The following is a 10,102-nucleotide window of genomic DNA, read 5'->3' on the forward strand; positions in this document are numbered from 1 at the left end:
GTGATGCATTACTTTAGATTAAATCTTTAATCTTTTAGAATGGGATATGCTGGTTTCTGTTCTTTGATATGTAAATCCCAGAATTTCTTTTCAATTACATCCTCAAGATAGCTCAGTTTTTCTAACAATAGGTGTGAAGTCTGCCTGTGTTCCAACATTGAGGCTGGGGTGAGGTGAAATTGATTAATCCTGCTTGGCCAGGATTTCGTCCAGCATTTTGAGTATATTTAAGGGTGAGCTAGGCAGATATTTGAACTTTCAGGGAATCAGAGAATATAGGAATTGGGTGAAGTTGAAGATCAGTCATGATCTTGCTGATCATTAGAGTAGACTCAAGGGATCATATAGCCTGCACTAGTACCTAGGCAACACAATTTTTCAAAAGTCAAAACTAGGACGCATTGAAAAGCTATGAGAAGGTTCGATACTATGAGATCATTATAGTGATGACATCTCCAGAATCTGTCCAGCCTGAGTCAGCAACTCAATTCCATAGATCATTTCAAAGAGATCTTCAGGAATGGAGCCATCATTGCTTTATGCAGGTATCATTACCAACATCCTTGGAGATATCATGAACTAGGGAACACATGTACGCTACGTGCAAAGTAATGTGATCTGTCGCATGTTTACAGACAGAAGGACACAGTTTCTACTTCTAAGCCCAGTTTACAATTGACACAGAGGGAAGAAGTGAACGCTAGTCATTTGAATTTATTTTAGGAAGTTGTCAGGGCACTAGAACATTTAATGAAAAGCCAGCAAAACCAAGATGTCCACTTGCCCAATGCTCTTATCATATTCCGACATTCTTAAAGGCACAGATAGTTTGAAATGCGACTCTGTAGATCATACAATGGAGAGACAACCCCATAGTGCTCTTGATCTGAAAACAAACAAGTTCATCAAATGCTAAGTAGACTAGGTTAGGATGTTTCTTCAACCTATTTCCATCAGTTGTAAAAGTCAGAAATTATTCATGACCTAATTTGATCCATGCACAGATTTCTGGATTAGAAAAAAATGGAATTTTTGTCAGTTTTTAGTTTAATTCTAATTAATATATCAAAATGGAGGGAACGGTTTAACAGATACCTCCATTACTGCAACAGCATCTTTGAAGTGGGCCAACTGGTTAAACTATTATGGTATTGTCTGGGGCTGAAGTAAACCTGTCTACTATTGATTAAAACTGAAAATGTGTTGCTGGAAAAGCGCAGCAGGTCAGGCAGCATCCAAGGAGCAGGAGAATCGACGCTTCGGGCATGAGCCCTTCTTCAGGAATGAGGAGAGTGTGCCAAGCAGGCTAAGATGAAAGGTAGGGAGGAGGGACTTGGGGGAGGGGTGTTGGAAATGCGATTGGTGGAAGGAGGTTAAGGTGAGGGTGATAGGCCGGAGTGGGGGTGGAGGCGGAGAGGTCAGGAAGAAGATTGCATGTTAGGAAGGTGGTGCTGAGTTCGAGGGTTGGGACTGAGACAAGGTGGGGGGAGGGGAAATGAGGAAACTGGAGAAATCTGCATTCATCCCTTGTGGTTGGAGGGTTCCTAGGCGGAAGATGAGGCGGCGCTCTTCCTCCAGCCGTCGTGTAGCTATGGTCTGGTGATGGAGGAGTCCAAGGATCTGCATGTCCTTGCTGGAGTGGAAGGGGGAGTTGAAGTGTTGAGCCACGGGATGGTTGGGTTCGTTGGTCCGGATGTCCCAGGGGTGTTCCCTGAAACGTTCCGCAAGTAGGCGGCCTGTCTCCCCAATATAGAGGAGGCCACATCCCAGGAGGGTTTATACATCCCTTTTCAAGAGAAACAGAGCAGGATAGAAGAGTTCAAAAGTAGAGGGCATAGATTTAGGATGAGTAGGGAAAGAGACCTGAGGGGCAGCTTTTTCATGCAGAGGTTGGTGCGTGTATGGAATGAGCTGCCAGAGAAAGTGGTGGAGTCTAGTACAATTGCAATATTTAAAGGGCAAATGGATGGGTTGATGAATAGGAAGGGTTTAGAGGGATATGGGCCAAATGCTGGGAAATGGGAGTTGACTAATGTAGAATATCTGGTTGGCATGGACGAGTTGAACCGAAGAGTCAGTTTCCATGCTGTACATCTCTATGACTCTATATTGTCAACCGGCTTCATTTCCACAGAAATCATTACTTAATGACCGTACAACAGTGACAAAAATACAAAACCTTTTGATGATTTCTTGAACCAAGGTCTTCTTTACCCACCCCTGTGTTTAAGTAGCATTTCAGAATTTCTTGCCATGAATCTAAGAAAAGAATGTTGATCAAGATTTTCCCAAAGTTAAAAGTGGCAGCGAGCAAATTTTATGGCATCATTTGCCTTGGTACAAGGTTGAGTTGCCTCATGAAACTACGTGTTTCTCACTATGCATGGGGTGGCGTGATGGCTCAGTGGTTAGGACAAAGTGAGGTCTGCAGATGCTGAAGATCAGAGTTGAGAGTATGTTGCAGGAAAAGCATAGAAGGTCAGGCAGTATCTGAGGAGCAGGAAGATCGACGTTTCAGGCCAGAGCCCGAAGTTTTCTGATGAAGAGATCCGGCCAGAAACATTGATTTTCCTGCTTCTTGGATGCTGCCTGACCTGCTGTGCTTTTCCAGCAACACACTCTCGACTCAGTGGTTAGCTCTGCTGTCTCACAGCACCAGGGACCCAGATTTGATTTCACCCTTGGGTGACTGTCTGTGTGGACTTCACCCCGTGTTTGCATAGTGTTCCTCCAGGTCCCCCAGTTTCCTCCCACAGTCCAAGAGTGTGCAGGTTAGATGATTGACCATGGGAAATGCAGTGATACAGGGATAGAACAAAAAAAGTTTACAGCTGAGGAACAGGCCCTTCGGCCCTCTAAGCCTGAGCCGATCCAAATCTACTGTCTAAACCTGTTGCCCAATTCCTAAGCATCTGTATCCCTCTGCTCCCCATCTACTCATGCATCTGTCCAGACACATCTTAAATGAATCTACCGTGCCTGCCTCTACCACCTCTGCTGGCAACGCGTTCCAGTCACCACCATCCTCTGTGTGAAGTACTTGTCGAGTGTAATCCGCTTAAACTTTTCACCTCTTGAAAGCGTGACCTCTCGTTATTGAATCCTTCACTCTGGGGAAAAGCTTATCTCTATCCACCCTGTCTATACCCTTCATGATTTTGTAAACCTCAATCAGGTCCCCCGTCAATCTCCTTTTATGTAATGAAAACAAACCTAACCTACTCAACCTGTCTTCATAGCTAGCACCTTCCATACCAGGCAACATCCTTGTAAACCTTCTCTGCACCCTCTCCAAAGTGTCCAAATCTTTTTGGTAATGTGGCGACCAGAACTGTACACAGTAGTCTAAATGCGGCCGAACCAATGTCTTGTACAATTTTAACATGACCTACCAGCTCTTATACTCAATACCCTGTCCTAACACTGCCCCCACCCCCAACAACACCCCCGGCCCCAACCCTGTGCAACACCTCCCCCTCCGTCCCCAACACCACCGCACCTCGCCCTGCCCCCAACCCTGTGCAACACCTCCCCCTGCCCCCAACACCTCCGCCTTTTCCCAACACCGCTACCCTGCCCCTAACCTTGTGCAACACCTCACCCCACCCCCAACACTGCGCCCCCACTCCCAACAGCAACCCCCGCCCCCAACCCTGTGCAACACCACCCCACAGCCCCCAACACCAAACCCTGCCCCCAACCCTGTTCAACACCCCCCGCCCCCAACACCACCCCCCACCCCCAACCCTGTGCAACACCACCCCACTGCCCCCAACACCAACCCCCTGCCCCCAATCCTGTTCAACACCCCCGCCCCCAACACCACACCAACTCCCCAAACACCAACCCCCACCCCCAACCCTGTGCAACGCCACCCCACTGCCCCCAACACCAACCCCCTGCCCCCAACCATGTGCAACACCTCCCCACCCCAACACCACCCAAACTCCCCTAACACCAACCCCCACCCCCAACCCGGTGCAACACCTCCCCCTGCCCCCAACACCGCCCCCTGCCCCAACCCTGTGCAACACCTCCCCCCCAACACCACCCCAACTCCCCTGATCCCTGATCCCCTGATCCCTGCCCCCAACTCTGTGCAACACCTCCCCCATCCCAACACCGGCCACACCCCCAACACCTCCCCCCGCCCCCAACCCTGTGCAATACCTCTGCCCGCAACAACACCGCCCACCGCCCCCAACACAGCCCCCCACCCCCAACCCTGTGCAACACCTCCCCCCCAACACCACCCCAACTCCCCTGATCCCTGATCCCCTGATCCCTGCCCCCAACTCTGTGCAACACCTCCCCCATCCCAACACCGGCCACACCCCCAACACCTCCCCCCGCCCCCAACCCTGTGCAATACCTCTGCCCGCAACAACACCGCCCACCGCCCCCAACACAGCCCCCCACCCCCAACCCTGTGCAACACCTCCCACCGCCCCATCACTGCCCCGCCCCCAACACAGACCCCACCCCAACCCTGTGCAACATCTCCCCCCGCCTCAACACTGTCCCCCACCCCCAACCCTGTGCAACACTTCACCCCACCCCCAACACCGCCCCCGCCCCAACACCAACCCCTGCCCTCAACCCTGTGCAACACCTCCCCCCCAACACCACCCCAACTCCCTAAACACCTATCCCTGCCCCAAACCTGTGCAACACCTCACTCCCGCCCCCAACACCGCCCACACCCCCAAGACCTCCCCCCACTCCCAACCCTGTGCAACACCTCCCCCTGCCCCCAACACTGCCTCCGCCCCAACACCTCCCCCTGCCCCCAACACTGCCTCCGCCCCAACACCTCCCCCTGCCCCCAACCCTGTATAACATCTCCCCCCGCCTCAACACAGTCCCCCACCCCCAACCCTGTGCAACACCTCACACCGCCCCAACACTGCCCCCGCCCCCAACAACTACCCCGCCCCCAACCCTGTGCAACACCTCCTACTGGGAGGAGAAAGTGAGGACTGCAGATGCTGGAGATCAGAGCTGAAAATGTGTTGCTGGAAAAGCGCAGCAGGTCAGGCAGCATCCAAGGAACAGGCGAATCGACATTTCGGGCATAAGCTTATTATGCCCGAAACGTCGATTCTCCTGTTCCTTGGATGCTGCCTGACCTGCTGCACTTTTCCAGCAACACATTTTCAGCAACACCTCCCACTGCCCTAACACTGCCCCCGCCCCCAACAACTCCCCTGGCCCTAATCCTGTGCAACACCGCCCTCCGCCCCCAACCCTGTGCAACACCTCCACCCCGCCCCCAACACCACCCCACCGCCCCCAACACCAACCCCCTGCCCCCAACCATGTGCAACACCCCCCCCACCCCAACACCACCCAACTCCCCCAACACCAACCCCCACCCCCAACCCTGTGCAACACCTCCCCCCGCCCCCAACACCGCCCCTGCCCCAACCCTGTGCAAAACCTCCCCCCCACCCCGAACACCACCCCAACTCCCATACACCGATCCCTGCCCCCAACCCTGTGCAACACCTGACCCCGCGCCCCAACACCTCCCCCGACTCCCAACCCTGTGCAATACCTCTGCCCGCCACCAACACCACCCACCGCCCGCAACACAGCCCCCCCACCCCTAACCCTGTGCAACACCTCCCCACGCCCCCAACACTGCCTCTGCCCCAACACCTCCCCCTGCCCCCAACCCTGTGCTACACCTCCCCCTGCCCCATCACTGCCCCACGCCCAACACAGCCCCCACCCCAACCCTGTGCAACATCTCCCCGCCTCAACACAGTCCCCCACCCCAACCCTGTGCAACACCTCACACCACCCCAACACTGCCCCCACCCCCAACAACTTCCCCACCCCCAACCCTGTGCAACACCTCCCACTGCCCTAATATTGCCCCCGCCCCCAACAACTCCCCCACCCCCAACCCTGTGAAACACCTCCCCCTGCCCCCAACCTTGTGCAACACTTCACCCCGCCCCCAACACCGCGCCCCCACTCCCAACACCAACCCCCCCCAGCCCCAACCCTGTGCAACACCACCCCACAGCCCCCAACACCAACCCCCTGCCCCCAACCCTGTTCAACACCCCCCACCACCCCAACACCACCCCAACTCCCCCAACACCAACCCCCACCCCCAACCCTGTGCAACACCACCTCACAGCCCCCAACACCACCCCAACTCCCCCAACACCGACCCCCACCCCCAACCCTGTGCAACACCTCACCCCACCCCCAACACCGCCCCCCGCCCCCAACACCAACCCTTGCCCCCAACCCTGTGCAACACCTCCCCCGCCGCCAACACCACCCCAACTCCGCCAATACCGACTCCTGCCTCCAACCCTGTGCAACACCTCACCCGTCCCCAACACCACCCCACTGCCCCCAACTCCGACCCCCACCCCCAACCCTGTGCAACACCTCACCCCGTCCCCAACACCACCCCACCACCCCCAATACCAACCCCCGCCCCCAACACCATCCCACTGCTCCCAATACCACCCCACTGCCCCAACACTGCTCCCCCGCCCCCAACCCTTTGCAACACCACCCCATCACCCCCACACCGACCCTGCCCCAACCCTGTGCAACACCTCCCCCCCACCACCAACAGTGCCACCTGCCCCCCGACACCTTCCCCCACCCCGACATCTGCCCCCAACCCCATGCAACACCCCCCTTGCATCAAATCCCGTCCAACACCCCCTCGCACCAAACCCCATTCAACACCCCCCACCCCAAACCCCGTGCAACACCTTCCCGCCCCATACCCCGTGCAACACCCACGCCCCACACCCCCCCGCACACCCCCCAACCCCATACACATTTGCCCCCTCTCCAGAACAGCTGGACTGGACACTAACAGAAAGACTGCTGCAGTTGCCTTTGTGGGGTAAGTCTCCAAATAGCATGCACACACAGCAACAGCCACACCCATAACTTTTTACTGCAATGTTTTGACAGGTTCCAGGTTCCAGTTTTGCCCTCTACAGGGCAGTTAGAGTGATTATCTGAGGAAGTTTGGGGGGGGGGGGAGGTTTGGGTACACCCCTCTGTAGAACTCCAGGGAAGTGTGGGGAGTGAGAGGGGGAGTAGTCAGTCATTTGGAGACAGTGCCTGTTTAATCACTGTAAACAAAAGATGCAATCACTGCTGGAAACATGTCTTTGATGTAATGTTTCCATCAGGACCTTGAGATCTCCTTTGGATATTCAGATTTTCAGATAATTGGTATTCGGATAATCGAGGTTCCTCGGTATATCATAAACAACAGTGGCCCCAACTCTGATCCCTGTGGAACATCACTGGTCACTTTTCTCCATTTCGAGAAACTCCTTTCAACTACTACTCTCTGTCTCCTATTGCTCAACCAGTTCTTTATCCACCTAGCTAGAACACCCTGCACACCATGTGACTTCACTTTCTCCATTAGTTTACCATGGGGAACCTTATCAAACACCTTACTAAAGTCCATGTATATGACATCATCAGCCCTTCCTTCATCTATCAACTTGGTCACTTCCTCAAAGAACTCTATTAAGTTGGTAAGGCATGACCTCCCCTGCACAAAACCATGCTGCCTATCACTGATAAGGCCATTCTTTTCTGAATATAAATAGATCCTATCCCTCAGTAGCTTCTCCAGCAAATTTCCCACCACTGACGTCAGGCTCACTGGTCTGTAGTTACCCAGAATATCCCTACTACCCTTCTTGTACAGGGGGACAACATGAGCAACCTTCCAGTCCTCCGGCACCTTACCTGTATTTAAAGATACCACAAAGATATCTGTCAGGGCCCCAGCTATTTCCTCTCTCACCTCCCTCAGCAACCTGGGATAGATCCCATCCGGTCCTGGGGATTTGTCCACTTTTATAACCTCTAGCCTACCCAACACATTTTCCCTACTTTAGTCAACATGATACAGACTAATCAAACTTCTGTCCCTAATCTCAACATTCACCATGTCCCTCTGCTCAGTGAACATTCATGCAAAGTAATCATTCAGAATCTCACCCATTCTGTCAGGTTCGGCACAGAGCCTTCCTTTATTATCCTTTAGTGGAACAATCCTTTCTCTAGTTACCCGCTTGCTTCTTATATAGGAATAAAATGCTTTGAGATTCTCCTTAATTCTGCTTGCTACAGCTATTTCATGTCCCCTTTTAGCCAGCTTGATTCCTTGTTTAAGACTGGTCCTATACTTCTGATATTCCTCCAGGGCCCATTTTGTTCTTAGCTGCCTGGACCTTATGTACGCTTCGCTTTTCCTCTTGGCTAGTTGTACGATTTTTCCTGTCATCCACGGTTCACAAATCTTGCCTTCCCTATCCTTTGCCTTCAACAGGACATGCCTGTCCTGCGCTATCTTTAACCTCTCTTTGAAAGGATAGAGTCGGGGGGAAGGTCTGATTTGGATGGTCTTTGGAGGTTTGGTGTGGACTCAGTGGGCTAAACGGTCTGCCTTTACACTGTAGGGATTCCATGGTGATGATTGCTTATGCAAGCAATCTGTTGACCATATTACATAGTAAATTTGCATAGAGGGATGTGCCTGTCCCTGTCAGGACCTTCCCATTTTCAAGAACCTGTGCTGAACCTTACAATATTTATCTAAGTATGAATTACATAAGAATTGCAAAGATTCTTCGCCACAAGGCCTAGCAAGTTTTCTTGCTGTATTTTACCAAACTCTCCTCATTAACTACCCTGTTCTGATGGCACCCTTTCATTCAATTCCAGCAGGATCTAACCACTACTCAGTTGATATTCTCCATAGACTGCCATCTCTTACACCCACAGCATCTTTAAAAGTTTGCAATGTGCCCAGACAGGTGCTAGCACTCCAAAACTGCTTTTCTTGGTCAAGCATGTTTGCAGAAGATGTCAAAGAAAGGAAAGATGGCACCAAGATTCTTCAGCCTGTAGGTCCTGGTCAAGATGTGGGGCAAAGGAGAACCCTCTTTCTACAAGACCGGCAGAGGAAGCTATGCCACCTGACCACGGCAGCCTGCGCCAATGCTGCCAGCCAGATCTGTACTGTCTCCAATGTGTGGAAGAATAGCCAGCTGTGGCGTGAGAAGGTCAGTAACCTGGCCTGATCCACCTCAGTAAGTACCACAACGTCTTTCTGAGATCTCACACTCACTCTATCTCTGCTACTGCACCAACTCCCACCAAGGCTCATGATCTGCCACTTCCACCATTGCCTTCAACACCTTCCCTGCTTCCCCCTATCCCAACCTCCCATATTACCACCACCGCATACTTTCTGGGCTGACCACTCACTCCCTCAGAACATATCAGCAAATTTCCTGCATCTGCACCAGTGCTATAGCTGTGCCACCCACTTTCATCTCATGCCATTCATTTCTTTTTCTCATTACATAGAAGACGGCTAATAACAGGGCAGAGAGAGCCCATACAGATGGGACATTAGGTTCTTCACCCCATACAAGGAGACAGTCGCTGCCCTTGTAGGAGAAGATGGAAAAGATTCTTGAGGATGCCAAAACATCCATAACCTGCCAACCAAGTAAGTGCCACTCCTCACATTCAGCTCAGTGCCAATGCCTTTCACTACATGCCAGTTCTAACCATTGACCGCAATGACTTTGCTCTTTTTTGACTTGAAAGTACTATCAGTATATCCAGCATCTCCACAATGAAACAGCTGCCTTCCCAGAAGCCTCAGGATGGAAGGACTGAGGCCTCAGAGGAATCATTAGCAAAGCTGCCTCCTGCACCTCCAACAAGCTTGGATGCTGACACCTTGGTAAGAACACTAGGCTGAGAACCACAATCTGGTGAGCACCTCACTGTGGTAGCTCTGCAGCTGGCTGAGGAGGAAGCACCCAGGTCGCTGGTACTCGGACATCTGCCAGAGACCAGGCATCTAATTAGCCCAGGCATGAGAGGACCCAGTGGTGGGGGTAATCAGAGAATTTGTCCACATGCTCAGGGAGGAACAGGAGCAGCAGACAGGAATGTGGAATGCAATTGCCCTCATGACCCAGAAGCTGCATCAGACAAAACGAAAGAACTGATCATTGACTTCAGAAAGAAAGGAGAACATACCCGCATCTTCACCAACAGAGCAGAGGTTGAGAGG

The sequence above is a fragment of the Chiloscyllium punctatum genome, chromosome 15, assembly GCF_047496795.1.
Source record: "Chiloscyllium punctatum isolate Juve2018m chromosome 15, sChiPun1.3, whole genome shotgun sequence".
Classification (NCBI taxonomy): Eukaryota; Metazoa; Chordata; class Chondrichthyes; order Orectolobiformes; family Hemiscylliidae; genus Chiloscyllium; species Chiloscyllium punctatum.